A 19,607-nucleotide genomic window follows, 5' to 3' on the forward strand; every position below is an offset into this window, starting at 1 on the left:
CTAAAAGATTTCGCTTCAAAGCTGTACCTAAATACGTGTGACATTATTTTCAATAAGCCATGAGAATGATATCACTCCAATAAGAGAATTAATCATAATTCACTTATTAAAGCTAATTCCTTACAGTACAAATTGTGAGCAGATACAACAAAACGTTGTATTATGATTTTAATGGTGGAGAATTTATTCTGATGAATAATCTAGTTATTTGTCATTTATCTCATTTATAATGGTTGTCGAACATGACTAATTCCGTTATACATTTCATTACCTAATAATGTACAATGAGGACAGTTAATTTAGTTCATAGCTCACATATTTCGAGACCCTAAATTCCCTTCTAAATTTAGCATACCAAATACCCTTACATATATCAGTGTTAGAAGACGGGTACATTAACGGTTCACGTCTAACTTCATCACCCCTAAATATCCTACATATAATTGTGTGAGAATGAGGGCATTTTAATGGCTCCCTTCTAAATGTTGCATACCAAATATCCTACATAACTGCATATCAAATGATTTATAGTGCATTTGTAAATGACTTATTAATCATTAATTAACCCTATTATAAACTCTTAACTAAGAGAGCATTAACATAAAGTTCAACCCCATGTGTTGTTGTAGTTACTGCATTCTGCTTAGTAAAACAGCATGGTTATCTTTATTTAAAAAAAAAATCTTAAGTAGAAAAACGTCAAGAGAGTTCTTGTCTAAAACATAAATGTCATGTAGCTTTTAAAAAAAAGCTTTTAAGAAACCTCTATAATCGCTCCTTAAACTACACCAATCCACACTGCTTTTTATAATAAACTAACTTATTGACCTTGACTTTCAATATTGCAAATAAAGTGGGACATTAAATGCACAACAGTTCACAGTTTCTTGATGTAAGCGATTACAAATCTAAATTATATCTTACATGTGCAGATCTGTCTACAGTGATGGATGGAATGGACATAATAAAGAATAGCAGTTTTCTACTACGGCAGATATAACATTGATAACACACACAGTTGTTATAATCCGCAGGGACATTACAATATTTATCTATAAAAAGCTTCCCGCCACAGATCAGAGGCAGCAACTGGCTCTGATGTTCTTCTATTGCTTCTAAGCGTTCACGTATTTTAAATCGATGATTGAAGGCACCTTGAGCACACTGGACAGACACTATGCTAATGTCCTGTGAATGAACGTGCCCTTGGTTTATACTGTGTGCATGTGTGACACAAGGACGCATTTAGCTCCATTGTGTGAGTGTATGTGTGATTTGTTTGAAGGAAATGAAAAGCTGCACGAAAATAAGGTTAACTTCACATTGCCATGGAAACGCACTGGTGGCGACTAGCAGGTTCCATCTGCTCAAGTGAACTTGCTGAAAAACTTCTCAGCAGCTGTGAAAGATACTTCTGTTTCATAACAGAGGCATGGTTAAACACAGTATATCACTAATTTGCTAATTACTTTCAACTTTATTACATAGTGTAATGGAACGCAAAATGTCCATTATGCAATGTCTATATATTAAAACAGCCTCCAGATGTTTGCTGTATGCAAATGATGTTAATGACCTAAACATAAATAATCCTCCAGTGGGTAATTGTCAGTTTGGCAGTAGTGGGCTAAAGCAAAGAACTTGTAAGTAGAAGGTTACCGGTTCGATCCCCACAGAAACCACCATTGTGTGCTTGGCACTTAACTCCAGGTTGCTCCGGGGGGAATAAGTGTACTTTAAGTCGCTTTGGTTAAAGCATCTGCCAATTGTATAAATGTAAACAATGTATTCTGTACAAATACATCTGATTATAAACAATTTATTGTGAGAATGTATCACAAAGCCCAATTTTGTTTTATTTTATTGATAAACATGTTTTTCCTATCTACCCTGATGTTCTTCTCCAATGTGGATAATAAAACATGTATTGTATGCTATACATTATGTGCAGAAAATACATATTAGTTCAAAATACAAATTTTTGTGCACTGACATACTGTAGACAGACTCATATTGATGAGCTGATCTTTCACACATGCCTATGTCGTCATAGGCACAAAAACATGCTAGAAGTGTACCTAGTATTTTGATCTTTAAGTTCTTTACAGATTAATTCATTAAAATTATACAGCAATTTTATTTACAATATATTGCGAAATTCAATATTTAGTGTAGTCCTAATGACTCGACCGATATATTGGCCTGGGAAGTGTTTCCCAAAAGCATTGTAAGACTGAGTAGATTGTAGAAACCATTGGCGCCAATGGTTCCTATGATCAACTAAGCTTGCAATGCTTTTGGGAAATGCTGCCCTGGCCAGTATATCGGTCAAGTCATTAGGACTACACTAAATATTGAATTTCGCAATATATTGTAAAACAATTCTTGATTCTGCATGAAGTGGTCATAAAATGTGATCTCATCTTCAAAGTCAATTTATTGACACACACAATGTGCTTAAGTTAACAACACACAAACAATTATAATATGTCATACTGAACTTTACTGAACACATCCCATTATTCATACACAGTGCTGTGGAAAAAGTAAATGATCCACTAGGCTAATGATGTCAACAACGCTAATAAGTGTCAGGAGATGTCAAACCTGGCATCCGATTAATGAAACGAGATTGGAGGTGTGAGTTAGAGCTACTTTTACTTATAAAAAGCACTCAAACATTTTGAGTTTGCTATGACGTGGACCATGCCAATCAAAAAATATATCTCAGCAAACCTACGATCAAGCATTCTGGAAAGGGTTACAAAGTTATCTCGAAGAGCTTAGATTTTCATCTGTCCACAATTAAACAAACAGTTTATAAATGCCGACAATTTAGTACTGTGGCTGTCCAGACAACATGACTCAAAGGGCACACCGCAGAATGCTCAAAGAGGTAAAAAAATAAAGAGCCCTAGAGTGACAGCTAAAGACTTAAAGGAATCATCAGAAAGGTTAACACCTCTGTTCATGAGTCTTCTATCAGTAAAACATTAAACAGGCATGGTGTCCATGGGAAGACACTACGAAGGAAACCATTGCTTTCCAACAAAAACATTGCTGCATGTCTGAAGTTTTCCAAAGATCACCTTGACACTCCACAACACTACTGGGAAAATGTTTTTTTGTGGACTGATGAAATTAAGGTTGAATTGTTTCGGAAGAACATGCAGCACTACGTATGGCATAAAAAGGGCACCGCATACCAACATACCAAACATAATCCCAACTGTGAAGTACAGTGGAGGGAGCATCATGATTTGGGGCTGTTTTACTGCTTTTTTTTGCTGCCTGGAACTCTTGCCATCATCGAGGGAATAAATAATTACCAAGTTTATCAAGATATCCTACAGGATAATGTCAGGGTGTCTGTGTGCCTGCTGATGCTCAGTAGAAGTTGAATGATGCAGCAGGACAATGATGCTTAACATCAAATTAAATCCACTAAAGAATGGCTCAAAATAAATTAAAATCCACCTTTTGGAGTGGATAGAGACTGATTAGAGAGAATCTGGAATAACCTCAAGAGAGCCGTTCACACCAGACATCCTAAGAATATAGCTGAACTGAAACAGTTCTGTGAGAAAGAATGGTCCTTCTTTATGTTGTGCAGGTCTAATCTGCAGCTACTGGAAATGCTTGGTTGAGGTTATTGCTGCCAAAGGAGTATCGACCAGTTATGAAATCCAAGGGTTGAAGTACTTTTTCCACAGAATTGTGAATGGGATGTATTCAATAAAGAAATGAAAGATGATAATTGTTTATGTGTTGTTAGCTTAAGCATAGTTTGTCTATACTTGTGACTTTGATGAAGATTACATTTTATGACCAATTAATTCAGAAAACCAGCTAATTTATTATATTGTACATATTGTATTTGGGCTTCTTACAAATGGCTCCTCTTATGTCTCAATGAGCCTTTGCCAAACCCACGAAACTCTTGACCTTCATCCATTTCCTCACTCTAAAGACATTGCAAGTGTGATTATAGGCCTTCTGTGAGAGGGTGGCAATTAATATGTCCTTAAAGCATCTTTCCCTCTTGTTTAAGATCCCTTTCCAAAGAAAGGCCTGAAGGCTTGAAGTCTTCCAGCATTGGTCATTTATTTTGGTCTCTCCATTACGCTGACCTTGTATTCAAAACTATCCATGTTTGTATTTCCCCCAAATTAAGTATCATAAAATCTGGTGATGCCAATGAAGCCTTCATTCTGTAGATTTCAGCTTTCCGTATAAACGCCAAAATGTTATGATTGTACGTTTTGATTTTACTCCGGACAGAGTGGATAACTGTCAAGCCATTGAGTGAAGTCTTGTGGTGTTCTATTAAACATAACAAGCTCTTGTTATCTCATAGCTCTTGCTATTTAGATATTAAATATGTTGTTTTATCTCACGACTCTTACACAGTCATAACAACTTTGATGTTAAATTTATATAAACAGTTCTGACTGTAGCATGTGCCTAATTGAAGTGAGCACTAATCTCTGACTTGTCAGTAGGATGGTACTTATTGCACACTAGGGGGCATTTCACCCTGTTCCATCTAAGTGAGAAGGAAACAGAAACACAATGAGAGAGAGAAATATGGAATGACAACAACAGACATGAAAAAAGAATTAAAACCAAATCTTTTTCATGGTTTTTTACTTTTTGTAGGCATCTTAAAAACCAATATCTCCCCTACTATGGTACTGTAACATAGCTTGTACATTATTCATCCAAAATCAGTGGTTCTCAACTAGTAGATCATACCCAAAATAAATGTGTTGCAGGTCTGTTATGATAGAGTCAAGGACAGAAGGGAATAATAAATAAATAAATGCAAATAATAAAATTCACAGTGCATAGTTAGGAAAGGCCATTCTTCTAACCAATTGACTTTGATGTAAATTCACATGGCACTTGGTAGAAGCGAGCCAAATTAAGCAGATGCCAACGTGGAAAGGTTGCATGACATGCACTTATCCTTGAAAACCATTGTGGTGAATTTTTTGAGGGGTATTTTCTCCCCTTTTCCAAGTCATTGGTTTGTAAGTTATAAGTAAGTCTCAAATGTTCGCATTCAAGTCTCAAGTCAAGACAGGCAAGTCCCAAGTCCTCAATTGTAAGCATCAAGTCTTAAACATGTCATTAGTGCTCTTTTTCCCAAATTAGTGTCAGAGTTTTAATTACTTTAGTACAATGAGTGGACTTTTCAGATGACCCCTTAACCACAGTAGGCAAAATTTCCTACGTAATATTAAATAAACGATCTAGAACGATTTTGCCATGACACTATCTGACCAGCTTAAATACGGGACAAATCACATCTCATATTGATTTGACACAGGACACATCATTTCATCTTTAAATACGGAACAATACCGAATTTTACAGGATGGTTGGCAGCCACTGGTTCACAGAGCATCTTTTAGCTGGTTTCAGCAATGAGGCATGCAGAATAATTCACACCAAAACTGTAGTTGCAGTTCACTGAGCTCTCTGGAGCCAAAGCTAGCTAGCTAACCCAGCTAACTCAATAAATAGAATGCTACTGAACCACAGCTGACGTGGAACAGTTAACAATCTCAGTTGACCTCTGTCTGTGGGTTTTCAGATGCTTCACAAAATTTGAAGTTTTTGATGAAGTGTCTGTAAATTTTGAACCACAGTTTCTACATGTTGCAATCATTTTGTTGCCTTTGATAATATTATCGATATCCAAATGAACTGACTTTTTGTATCGTTTTGGCTGTGTAATCCTTGAATACTCTAATGCAAGTTGATTGGTTGGTTGAATGTGGATTGTGGAAATGCAGATTTGAAAATCAAATTAATTGTTTATTGGGGAAATGATTTGTTGATGTGCTGCACATTTTAATTGTACAACCCTGATCTTGGTTTTAGAATGCATAAAGTCTGTCCAAATCAGAGGACTTGAGTCCAAGTCAAGTCGCAAGTAATTGTTCTCTCTCTCTCCTGCACCATCCTCCGCAGTCGACCTTTATCCCTCTCTGAGGCTTGATTAGCCTGATAAGGGACCGGGTGTGTATAATCACGACCCGGCCCCACCCTCCGCCCTGCCACATTCCTCCCTCGTTCTCTCAGGCAGGGGAGCCCCCGGCATGACGTACACCCCCCCACTCTTTCCCTGGGGAGGGGCGTGCCTTTCGCCCTGTCTGCCGGCAGGTCATCCCTGTCTACCTGGATGAGGGAGGGGACAAGGGGAGGGAAACAGAAATAATACAAATGGGGGGGTTACTTCCTGTAACAGTGTAGTACCCCAAAAAAACACTGTAAAATTTAAACGAGAGGGAAAAGGCCAACGTGGAGCGGCAGTGAGAGAGAGAGAGAGAGAGAGAGAGAGAGAGAGAAAAAACACTTACTCGCCAGTTCTCCGATACGCCGCAGCTTGTTCCTCGGCCACTCCTCCACCCACTAACGGATGACAGCCGCGCCTCTCCTGGCGGATCAGAGGCAGTCCTCCAGCCCCTGGCGGACAGAATGCCCCGCCGCATTCTCGGTGAACAGAAGGGGTCTCCCCCGCCCCTGACAGCGGTTCTTCCGCTCCAGGCAGTCGGCTCCTCGTCCCCCGGCAGATGGCCGCATCCACCCTGTTGGGGTGGACGGTAGTGGCGAGAACTCTACTACAGTGTTGTTAGGGCTATGGGAAGGCAGGAGAAGGTAGACGGGAGGTTCAGATCTAAATGCGGTCTTTTTATTAACAAGCAATAATAAACAAACACAAGAACAAAGGAAAAGTCCACGATGGGAAAATGAAATTAACACACGAACACGAAACATCCACGAAGGGCAAGGCTATCCTCGAACGAACAAACATGGGAACAAGAGCAGGCATAAAACATTGGAAAACATGAAACATCACATTCAACAATCGACAGTCACTAAACAAGAACCAGGGTTTAAATACACAGACACAATGAAGACTGAATGAGACACAGGTGAGAACAATTATGAGTGCAGGCTGTGAGGGAGGCCGGGAATTGTGGGAATTGTAGTTTTTAGACAAAGACAAGTGAAACACGGAGCGGACAACAAGGAAAACGTGACATGGAGCGTGATCACTGATGAGTGAAATAGAAAACACGGGGCAGACAACACGGGAACGTAACATAACCCCCCCTCAAAAGGACCGGATTCCAGACGGTCCTACAAAAAAGAAAATCCACAAATACAACAAAAACAAAAAGTCCAAGGAGTGAGGGGGTAGACCCGGGGAACACAGACAGACAAAAGGGGGCACAAGGGACACAGAGACAGTCCAAGGAGGCACAAGGGACAATTAGGCAGTCCATGGGGGCAAAAGGGGCAATTAGGCAGTCCGCGGGGGCACAAGGGGTGGACAGGCAGACCAGGGAGGCCAAGAGGGCAGACAGGCAGTCCACAGAGGCGCAAGGGGCCGACAGGTAGACCAGGGAGGCCGAGAGGGCAGGCAGGCAGTCTATGGGGGTGTGAGACGGGGCCAGGGTCAGGTGGCCTGGGGGGCCTCCACCGGGTAGGAACAGGTTTAGGAGGCCAAGGACGTGGCCACAAGGCAAGGACCGGTTCAGGAGGTCTGGGAGGTGGCCACAGGACAGGGACAGGTATAGGTGGCCTAGGAGGTGGCCATAGGGAAAGGGCTGGTTCAGGGGGCCTGGGAGGAGAAGTGGCCACTAGGGGAGCTGGCGGAGCCAAGGAGGACTTCTGCGGCGGAGCAGTCGAAGACTTGGGTGGCGGCGCCGAAGGAGGCGTAGGCAAGGCCGCAGGAGACCCTGGGGGCGGAGCAGAGGCAGGCAGAGCCGTGGGAGACACTGTGGGCGGAGCAGAGGAAGGTTGAGCCGTGGCAGACTCAGGTGGTAAGGCCTTGGGTGGACCAGGAGGCGGAACTATGGTGGGCGGAGCCAAGGAGGACTTTGGAGGCGGAGCCGTAGAAGGCTTGCGAGGTGGCGCCATGGAAGGCGTAGGCTGTGCCGTAGGAGGCCAGGGAGGTGGAGCCGTAGGAGGCTCGGGAGGCTCAGGATGCTCAGGAGGCGGAGTCGTAGGAGGCTCGGGGGTGAAGCCCTGGAAGGCTCAGGAGGCGGAGCCCTGGGTGGCTCGAGGGGCTCGAGAGGCGGGGCCCTGGAGGGCTCGAGAGACTTGAGAGGTGGAGCCCTGGAAGGCTCGAGAAGCGGAGCCCTGGACGGCTCGAGAGGTAGAGCCCTGGGTTGCTCGAGAGAATGGGAGGCGGAGCCCTGGGTGGCTCGAGAGGCGGAGCCCTGGAAGGCTCGAGAAACTTGAGAGGCGGAGCCCTGGAAGGCATGGGAGGCTCGAGAGGCAGAGCCCTGGAAGGCTCTGGAGGCGGAGCCCTGGTAGGCTCGGGAGACTTGAGAGGCGGAGCCCTCGGAGGCTTGAGAGGCGGAGCCCTGGAAGGCTCGGGAGGCGGAGCCCTGGGAGTCTCGAGAGACTTGAGAGGCGGAGCCCTGGGAGGCTCGAGAGGAGGAGCCCTGGGTGGCTCGAGAGGCGGAGCCCTGGAAGGCTCGAGAGGCTTGAGAGGCGGAGCCCTGGGTGGCTTGAGATACTTGAGAGGCGGAGCTCTGGGAGGCTCGAGAGGCACTGGCTCTTGGACGGTCATGGCTAATGGCGCTGGCTCAGGGACGGTCGAGGCTACAGGCGCTGGCTCAGGGACGGTCGAGGCTACAGGCGCTGGCTCAGGGACAGTCGAGACTACAGGCGCTGGCTCAGGGACAGTCAAGACTACAGGCACTGGCTCACTGACGTCTGAGGCTACAGGCACTGGCTCACTGACATCTGAAGCTGTAGGCATAGGCTGGTTGACCATGGTAAGCGCGAGCTTGGGTTCGCTGGACGCTGAGGGTAGAGCCACGGGGGGTTCTGGGTACGGAGCTGCGGTAGACGGAGGCTGGAGAGCAGAGACCCTTCCCTTTCTCCTCTTCCTCCGGGCGGATGAGGCTGACAACGCTGGAACGCTGTTCTTGGTTGGCATGGCCTCAGGTTCGCTGACCGTGGCTGGCGTGGGCTCAGGCTCGCAGACCAGGGCAGGCGTTGGCTCTGGCTCGCAGACCGGGGCAGGCGTTGGCTCTGGCTCGCAGGCCGTGGCAGACGTTGGCTGGGAGGCGGAAGCCCTTCTTCTCCTCCTCCTCTGGGTGGACGAAGTTGGCCGTGCTGTCTCGTTGACGGCGACAGGCGTGGGGGTTGGCTCGCTGACAGGTGGGGCAAGCGTGAAAGGAAGAGCCATGGACGACTGGAGAGTCTCCAAGGTGGGAGGAGAGGTAGGGCCCTCCTCAGCAATGCCCACAGTGAACGGCGAGTCGCACACCCATAAGGTCACCTCCAGGAAGTCGCGGAGAGTCCAGCCGTGCGTCGCCTGCGGCAACCGCTCCTTCAGTGCGCCGTTCAGATTGCCCCTGAAGAAAGCCACAAGGGAGGATTCTGGGAAGTCCGTGATATTCGCCAGCTCGAGGAAGTCGCGGATGTGGTCTTCCACAGGTCGATCCTCTTGCTTCAAACTGAGCAGACGGTAGTTAGCTTGTTGAACCGCTAGATCCATTGTTGGTCGATTGTTCTGTTAGGGCTATGGGAAGGCAGGAGAAGGTAGACGGGAGGTTCAGATCTAAATGCGGTCTTTTTATTAACAAACAATAATAAACAAACACAAGAACAAAGGAAAAGTCCACGATGGGAAAATTAAATTAACACACGAACACGAAAGGGCAAGGCTATCCTCGAACGAACAAACATGGGAACAAGAGCAGGCATAAAACATTGGAAAACATGAAACATCACATTCAACAATCGACAGTCACTAAACAAAGAACCAGGGTTTAAATACACAGACACAATGAAGACTGAACGAGACACAGGTGAGAACAATGATGAGTGCAGGCAGTGAGGGAGCCCGGGAATTGTGGGAATTGTAGTTTTTAGACAAAGACAAGTGAAACACGGAGCGGACAACAAGGAAAACGTGACATGGAGCGTGATCAGTGATGAGTGAAACAGAAAACACGAGGCAGACAACACGGGAACGTAACAGGTGTATCCCTCCACCTTCTCGGATTTCGGCACCAGTGTAAAGCAGTACAATGGAAAGGAGGAGGCGAGAACCAGCTTGTCAATATAAATAATATTTCAATGCTAAACTTAAACATAAGACAAACACACACACGATGGAAATGTCCGTAAACGATCTTTCTCTCCCGCACCGTCCTCCGCAGTCGGCCTTTATCCCTCTCGGAGGCTTGATTAGCCTGATAAGGGACCGGGTGTGTATAATCACAACCTGACCCTGCCCTCCACCCTGCCACACATTCCTTGTAAGCGCAATGTAAACGTTTTTTTTTTTTTTTTTTTAAGAAAAGAACAGACAAGAAGAAACTTTTTTTGGTAATCACCATTATGCATCAAATACTGTCAATTGAGCTTTACTTGCATTGAACTTGTATTCCTTTATGGACTTTTTTGTTTTTGGCTACAGGAGATCAAAGCTTCTGCTGCTGAGTTTAGTCTGTGTTTACCAAAATACAAACCACTGCCCCTGTGTGCGAAGCTGAAAGTGTTTTTAACCAGGTTACAAGTGAAATGTCCACAAGGGTGCACCAAAAGCAAGATTTTTTTGTTGTAAATTATGTAATACAGTCAACAGAAATGCATATTTTACTAACCCTACTCCCTAACCTACACCCCAACCCTACACCTAAACATCAGTGGACAATTTTTTTTTTATTTTGATCGTATGTGCAACCTCCGAATCCCACTCACCATTGTTTATGTGAATATGATAACTTCCTGCTTTACATGGTACTGGAACCCATGTCTTGGAGATTGCTTGCACAACACACTAACAGTTGGGCCATAAGAAAAGTTGAATGTTTGAATTGATGCTAAAATGTCTGATGGGAGATGACACTTGTCAGTAATTTGGCAATGCATGTCGATTTCAGGGCACATGAACATTCAGAAGCAGCATATCGATATCTTGTTTGATCAAAGTTGTTCAAAACCTGATAATCCATGTTATCCAGTACAAGATGGGAATATTGCAAGGATAACCTTGTTAGGAGAGATCAGCTATTTTGTTAAAAGCAGTTAATAAATCAACGACCCAAACAAGCAGATCTACTGCCAAGATTGTTTACTGCTGCTGCTCTGAAGAGCCATGTGCACCAAGTGCATACTAGCTAGGTGTGGTTTGGCCTGCTTTTCCGCATGCATTTACGCTAATGATCTAAATCTCTATGTGCCTGGGCCTGCTTAACCCAAGGGCTTAAACAGCTAGTGACCTGACTCATAATGTGTATCTGGACAAAGAAAGCCCAGAGCTTGTTTAACTAGTGACTTAGCCTAGCTATGTGTGGATTTATTTAAACAAATGACCTAAGATAGCAATGTGTACCAGTGCTTGATTTGGCTATGGCTAACCTTTAAAAGATGTGCTTATATGTGTCACGGCCAAAGCATTAATGTGCAAGCCATTAGAAGAAAAAGCCCCAGTAACCACCTGAGCAAATAGAATTTTCAAAGAAAACTCTCGTAGTGCGCTTCAGTGAAACAGCTTACTTTCAAACTGACCAATTGCATTTTTAGGCAAAGAGATAGTATGCATGTTGATTGGCTACCCGTTTACATAAAGGACCTATCAGCTTACACCATGAGAGCTGATTAGCTCGACATATCACATGTGAGTGAGTTGATTGGCAAATTGATGAATTGATAGAGTAAATTCTTTTTTACATATTTAGTTGCTTCCAATGAAGCATACAAGATGGTATTTGGAACATTCTTAAACCAAGCTGATAACATGCTCATCAGGATTTGTTCATGCCAGTTTGTGTGCATTAAAGGGACATACCAAAGGACAAGCCATTTAAGGCTTTAAAAACAAATAGCAAAATATTAAAATCAATCCTGTATTTAACAGGTAACCAATGCAGAGAAGCCAGATCAGGAGAAATATTTTCCCTCTTCCTAGTGCCAGTCAGTAGCCTGGTAGCTGTGTTTTGGGCTAACTGCAGGTGACTTAAAGTCACATGATTTATTGCAGAGTAAAGGGCATTGCAGTAGTCAAGACGAGATGAGATAAATGCATGAATAATGGTCTCCAAATCTTTAAGAGAAAGCATAGGTTTTAGTTTAGCGATCAGACTAAAGTGGTAGGACAGGCCAGACTATGAGGTCCGGTCCAGACACAGTATAGCAACTAAAAGGCATGTGGCATTTATCCAGGTGGTCACGTGGTCAAAGAATGGGCAGTCGTGCTTGATAATAATTGATACAAGCATGACGACACACACACACACACACACACAAAACAGCCTTGTGGGAGGTCACTATCCATCTATCATGAAAGGTTATTTGTAGTGTACTTTCACACCACAAATAAATAAATAAATAAATAGTAGAATAATGAGTTATCTATCCATCCATCCAATTAGTTGTCAGTCTGCCTATCTTTCTATCAAGCTCTTAATGTTATACAAATGTTTAATGCTATTGAAACGTCAAGGCTGTTTTTTTCTTGAAAACTTAAAAAACTATATTCAATCTAGGCTTTCTCAAGCCAACTTCAAAGATTGTCTTAATGTATTTGCTTTGACTAGTTTATTTTCAGTCATATTTATGACAGGGATACACACATTTCATTCTACTCTTATCTATTGCATGATAAAAGTCTGCTTTAAAAACCTGGCTGTTTCTAAAACCAATCTGAAATGCCCTCAGACCAGACTGAAATAGCCCTCAAATTGTTGGTCTCCAGGACAAGCTTGGCGTTTCAGTGTAATAGCGTGTCTAGAGGCACTCTCCGAGCCCACTGGAGGTTGATGAGACAGGCCCATGCTGAGATGAGCCACTCCAGTGTGACAGTCTGCTGTAGCCCCTGTCATCCACTGAACCAACAGAAAGCGACAGTCATACGGTGAGGGACAGTGGATCCCCTGCTCAGCACTACGGACAGCTCCACACCACTATTAACTCTGCAGTAGAGATTGATAAACATTGTAGCACTGAAACCTCCTCATATCTATATCATCATAACTTATTTTCATATTTTATTCATCTTAAATTGCAGATACTAAAAAATGATTTCGTCATGATCATAAAATAATGTAATTTGCCAAAAATGTATCACATAAAGGATATATGCCTAAAAAATGATTTCCTGGTTTCTGTTTATCAATCTCTTCTTTAGAACAGTGGTTTTCAACTGGTGGGTCTCAACCCAATAAAAAGTGGTTGTATTAAGGTTTTGGAATCATAAAATCATGCATACACTGTAAAATGTGTTTTATTATTTTACAGGGAAAGGATTTATGATTTTCCTCATAGTTATCGTTAAAACAAGAAAATACATATTGCTCCCTATTTAGTGAATGACTTAACCTCCAGTGTGCTGTCTGTCTGCACTGGTCTCAGAACAGTTTGAAATGCATCTTATTTTCATCCTAACTCAATATAAAGCCTATTTTTTTCTCTCAATGTGAAAATGCACAGTAAATACAGGATTTCTAATGAAAACCTTGTGCTATTATAGACATTAGTGTACATTGTGTTTAACAGCGTGGCGTTTTGCGATAACTCGCCCTCATTTTATAAATGGCATATCGGATAAAACTAGAGTTTCCAATCTTTTGACTGAAACAGGTTTCGATGTAAAATATTTGTGTTTCTCCCAAAGACAAACTCCGCTGTGATCGGCACCATGTTGTTTTGTCACATGACCCTGTACATTGAAAGTTTAACCATTTAAAGTCTCCTGAACTGAGATTAGTCGCTTTAAATTATCGTTTGGCATATCGTTGGGTCTGTGCAGTTCAAATTGTAATACATTTAAATGTTTAACTATTTAGCGTTAGCACTAGTATTAAAATAAAAGTGGGGAATTGGAACACTTAATATAGTGGATGTAGAAAGGAAGTCTTGCCTAACTGGTAAATTAGGCAATAATATTTGCGATATAGACGTCGTCTGACAATCAAATTTAAACCACGTATGCGCATTAACTGGACCAGCTCAGATCACTGTTTTAGTGTGAAAGAATCACAATTTATGATACCATTGTTGTCAGATTTTACTGCTAATTTGAAATATGTTTTTTGATCGTAATCTAGACCAACCATTTTGGAGATTTCAGACATTCCCCATTCAAGTAGATATGAGCTGTACTATCATGTCGTTGCTGCCCAGGAGCATTACAAAGATGGATGAAGAGTGGATTGGCATGTCTTGACAGGGATTTAGCTTGAACCCTTCTGTTTTGGAGAAAATTCCAAAAACAAGTTCTGTTCGTGTCAAAATAGAACCAGTAGAGTAAAGTATATGTACTGTTTATAAAAGAGGACATGTTTCTTAGGGATATCTAGACACTAAGTGCAGCAACACAATTGGAAAACTGATAAATACACATGTAAATTGGTGGAATATAATAAGAGACGCTCCAATATAGGGCACAACACCACTTATTCGGCAGCAAAATTATTTTTCTTATGCAAGAATATACCAAATAAACCTATGGACTATGCATATTTATGGGAACATTGCTTACAGAAGGCAATTTAAAGTATGAAAATAACTCAAATTGAGATATATTGTTGTTTGAGGTGAATTTTGTACACAAGCAATGCTTTAAATAAACGATTCATTGAAATGCAACTCCTCATAGTTCACTATGCTGATAGTAACTACACGCAAAATCAAAGTGCGCTGTCAGCATGCATCTCTCGATTCATGCCTTTAAATGCACCAAAAGCTAAAACATGTAAACTAAATAGTTGGTTGTTGGATGATGAGTGGTTCAACATCCTGTAGCACGTGTACCTATTTATGACTTCTGTCTGCATGTTGTACTTCCGTTGACTTCAGGAACTCTCGGTCATTCAAATGCTCCGAAAAATCCAGTTTGATGGATATGAGTTTTAGGTCAAATGCCTCTGTTATATTTTTAAAAAGTTGGTGTGTAGCCAGTTTCACATGGAATGAAAGTTAGCAGAGCGCCACTGGACACCATCTGTAACCATGGTAACAGCTGCAGTAATCAGCCAGACACAAGCAGAAGAGACAATTTCACATTTAGGTTCTCACCAAAAAACTCTGTTATATTGTATATGTGTATATCATACATATAATATTTTTGCAACGTTTAAATAAAACATTTCACGGTTTAGAACTGTAGATTCTAAATCGTGGCTAATAGTGAAACCATTTAATCATGACATCACTATATGGCACACCACCCTTTTTTTATTATAGACACAGACATTGTCATAGGTTTGTTTTTCACACTAAACACAAGCTTTAATTATAGCACTTCATCTGGTAGAGCGCCACCTATATTCCAGGAGTGGTACTATTCTTTAGAATTCTACAGAATCATTATTTATATTCAAACATGACAGAATACTAAAGAAATATCCACTTGGTGGATGAGAAAAGACCACAAATTTGGAATTACATGCATTTATGTATACATATGTTAAAATCTGGTTTGATCTTCATCTAAGTTAGAATAATGACAAAATCTGTTTGAACTAATAACACACAAATATTGTATTATTCTTTTACATATTAAATACATCATTCAAACATTCACAGTGCAATGCTAATGATGTCAACATAAGCTAAGCATCCAGTTAATGAAACGAGATTGTAGGTGTGGGTTAGAGCTACTTTGACTTATAAAAAGCACTCAAACACTTTGAGTTTGCTATTCATATGAAGCATCTGCTGATGAGGTCACATTTAATGAGCAATTAATGCAGAAAACCAGCTAATTCCAAAGGATTCACATACTTTTTCTTGCCACTGTAACTGTCAAAATAGGGAAATGTTTGTTTATTGTGTTAGTTTGTCACTTGAGGCCCAATGTAAAATCTGGATCCTGAAGCAAAACCAGCCGAGAAGCACTACATTATAATGCATGAAATATGTCCAGTAATGCAGAAGGAAATGATTCTATATTTTATCATCCCTCTGTGTGGCTGCCTTCAGAATGATTTCCGTGTGTTGGCGTTCTGACTGGTGACATTCACACTGGATTTGTTCAGGCAAATCTTACGAGTACCTGTTGATGCTTTCCAAAACGTCATGTGATGAACTGTTTTCTCTGCGCTTCAGAAACAGGGAACCTGCTCACCGGTTCTCCCAAAATAGTGACAGGTCTGGCAGCCTCGAACAGTTGAAGCTCATAGGTGTTGATTATGTCTTCCTGCGTTTCATTTACAGGCGAGAAGAATCTGAGATATGTCCCTCTCCGCCTATTTCAAGCGTGGGTTGACAGTTACTGCCAAACCTAAGGCCAACACCGGTGACACAATCACAAACTTTTTACATTATTTACAATTGTTTGTGTCTCAAGCACAAGCTCAAACATTTGAAATCTTATTGTTCAATCAATGATAAACCATATTCTAAGTGTGAACTTAAAGGGATAGTTCACCCAAAAATGACATTTTGTCATCATTTACTCACCCTCATGTCTTGCCAAACATGCTGCTAAACTTCTCACTTTGTTTCCCACTGAGGAGAGTAAGTCATACAAGTTTGGAATGACATGAGGGTGATAAAGATGACATCATTTTCATTTTTGGGTGAACCATCTCCTTAAAGTCAACCGTACGTTTGACATTTTACCCATTTAGCCAAACTCTGAAAACGTTTTCAAATATAGTATTTCAATCTTGGACAGTGTTTCCAAGTGCTTAAAATGAGTTTTCTTTACTTAAAATGACTATGTAATCTCAACATAATCACTTTGTGTAGAAAGAACGTAGCTGAACTGGGTAAACCCAACATAATAGGAAAAATCGTGCTCGCGCACTCTGCTAATGACGAGTTTTTCATCACGAATCCTATATGCAGATGCTCAGCTTCACGTCTGAGTGAAGTCTACTTTGGGCTTAAATCAATGAAATCTCTGTGGCAGGGCGGAGGGCGGGGCCAGGTCGTGATCTTACACACCCGGACCCGCCCTCCGCCCTGCCACAATCTCTTATTTCTTTATGTACTAACTAGACAATGTGAATGGTAGCATGCTAAATACACACACTACAGGAAGCACTAATATGGTACGGTTAGCACAGCAATTGCTCAATGAAGTGAGCAATCAATTACATGTGCGACATCTACCTGTCCTCATCGTCAGCTCAAGCGCCACTATAATAGTAAACCCCAAAACTTCAACATAACAGAAACTCTTCTAAATCTCAACATACACCATCAAAACAAAGACGACTGCCGTATTTTCATAGCATACTGTTTTAGTGCACTTTCCAGCCTTCTTTGCGTCAATAAAACTGTTTTTGACTTTTACAGTGGCGAGTTGTGAGGCATAAAATATGTTGATTTCAGATGCAAATTATGAGCAATCTTGAAATGTTAAAATAGCATTCATCAGGCGTATTGATTTATGCTTGTGGGACATTAATTAGAAGTAGCTCAATTCAAACCATTAGCTTCAACAGACCATGGAAATGAAGAGGATTATCATGCAACCAGTCATAAATAATATGGTAATACTTTTCTTACGCAAGAATACCCATATCAGAATTTGAAAATATGACTAATGAAGTTACTTACAAGACCATATCTGGGAATAAATGATGCATTGCATTAGGGTAGTTGACATGAAATACATTTGAGAAGTTGACATGCTATACTCCTAAAACTATTTTTATTTTTATTATGATTATTATTATACATACAGCTTTTAATGATCTCATATTAATTGAGAGGCTTTATTAAAAATGTGTCATGTTATTTGGCAGATTCTTTTAATCCAAGCAATTTACGGTACATTCCAGCTGTTCGTTTTATTAATACATGAGTTTCCTGAGAATCAAGTCGGGCTACAGCTACACAATGCATGTAGAACAAACACCATGACGGGAACTACAAGGACAAGAGGGAAGCGTCTCTCATTGGTGGGTTTATAACTCAGTTTCAAAAAAACTGAGAGTTCGCCACCTCCTACTATTGTGATGAATTCTAGTGAGATCGGGCTCAACCACTCCTAAAATCCTCCTAAGAGTTTTTACAGAGCTTCTGTATCATTTCTATCACTGATGGTCTTTATTTACAATACAATTGACTTAAGTGCTTGTGGTCTATAATCCTGTAAAGACTGACATATGAAAGAACTGTCAGTAAACTCTAAAACACTAAGTTATCTTTAAAATGACAAAGCACGCTGCATATATACAAATACACAGAAATATTAGTTCACACTTTAAATAAATCATGTCAGATATTTATGTCAGAATGTGATTTTTTTTGTTTGTTTTTGTGGTGGGCATGAATGGAATGTTAACCAGCACTGTCATCCTACCAAGTTCAGGATGACTTGTAACATTAGCATAGGTTAATATGAAAATTTTCCCATCCATCACTTGAAGCAGAGTATATATATAAAATATATTAGTCTATATAATATATTCAATTATTAAAATAGCATATATATATATATATATATATATATATATATATATATATATATATATATATATATATATACACTCACCTAAAGGATTATTAGGAACACCATACTAATACTGTGTTTGACCCCTTTCGCCTTCAGAACTGCCTTAATTCTCACGTGGCATTGATTCAACAAGGTGCTGAAAGCATTCTTTAGAAATGTTGGCCCATATTGATAGGATAGCATCTTGCAGTTGATGGAGATTTGTGGGATGCACATCCAGGGCACGAAGCTCCCGTTCCACCACATCCCAAAGATGCTCTATTGGGTTGAGATCTGGTGACTGTGGGGGCCATTTTAGTACAGTGAACTCATTGTCATGTTCAAGAAACCAATTTGAAATGATTCGAGCTTTGTGACATGGTGCATTATCCTGCTGGAAGTAGCCATCAGAGGATGGGTACATGGTGGCCATAAAGGGATGGACATGGTCAGAAACAATGCTCAGGTAGGCCGTGGCATTTAAGCGATGCCCAATTGGCACTAAGGGGCCTAAAGTGTGCCAAGAAAACATCCCCCACACCATTACACCACCACCACCAGCCTGCACAGTGGTAACAAGGCATGATGGATCCATGTTCTCATTCTGTTTACGCCAAATTCTGACTCTACCATCTGAATGTCTCAACAGAAATCGAGACTCATCAGACCAGGCAACATTTTTCCAGTCTTCAACTGTCCAATTTTGGTGAGCTCTTGCAAATTGTAGCCTCTTTTTCCTATTTGTAGTGGAGATGAGTGGTACCGGTGGGGTCTTCTGCTGTTGTAGCCCATCCGCCTCAAGGTTGTGCGTGTTGTGGCTTCACAAATGCTTTGCTGCATACCTCGGTTGTAACGAGTGGTTATTTCAGGCAAAGTTGCTCTTCTATCAGCTTGAATCAGTCGGCCCATTCTCCTCTGACCTCTAGCATCAACAAGGCATTTTTGCCCACAGGACTGCCGCATACTGGATGTTTTTCCTTTTCACACCATTCTTTGTAAACCCTAGAAATGGTTGTGCGTGAAAATCCCAGTAACTGAGCAGATTGTGAAATACTCAGACCGGCCCGTCTGGCACCAACAACCATGCCATGCTCAAAATTGCTTAAATCACCTTTCTTTCCCATTCTGACATTCAGTTTGGAGTTCAGGAGATTGTCTTGACCAGGACCACACCCCT

The sequence above is a fragment of the Xyrauchen texanus genome, chromosome 34, assembly GCF_025860055.1.
Source record: "Xyrauchen texanus isolate HMW12.3.18 chromosome 34, RBS_HiC_50CHRs, whole genome shotgun sequence".
In the NCBI taxonomy this organism is placed as follows: Eukaryota; Metazoa; Chordata; class Actinopteri; order Cypriniformes; family Catostomidae; genus Xyrauchen; species Xyrauchen texanus.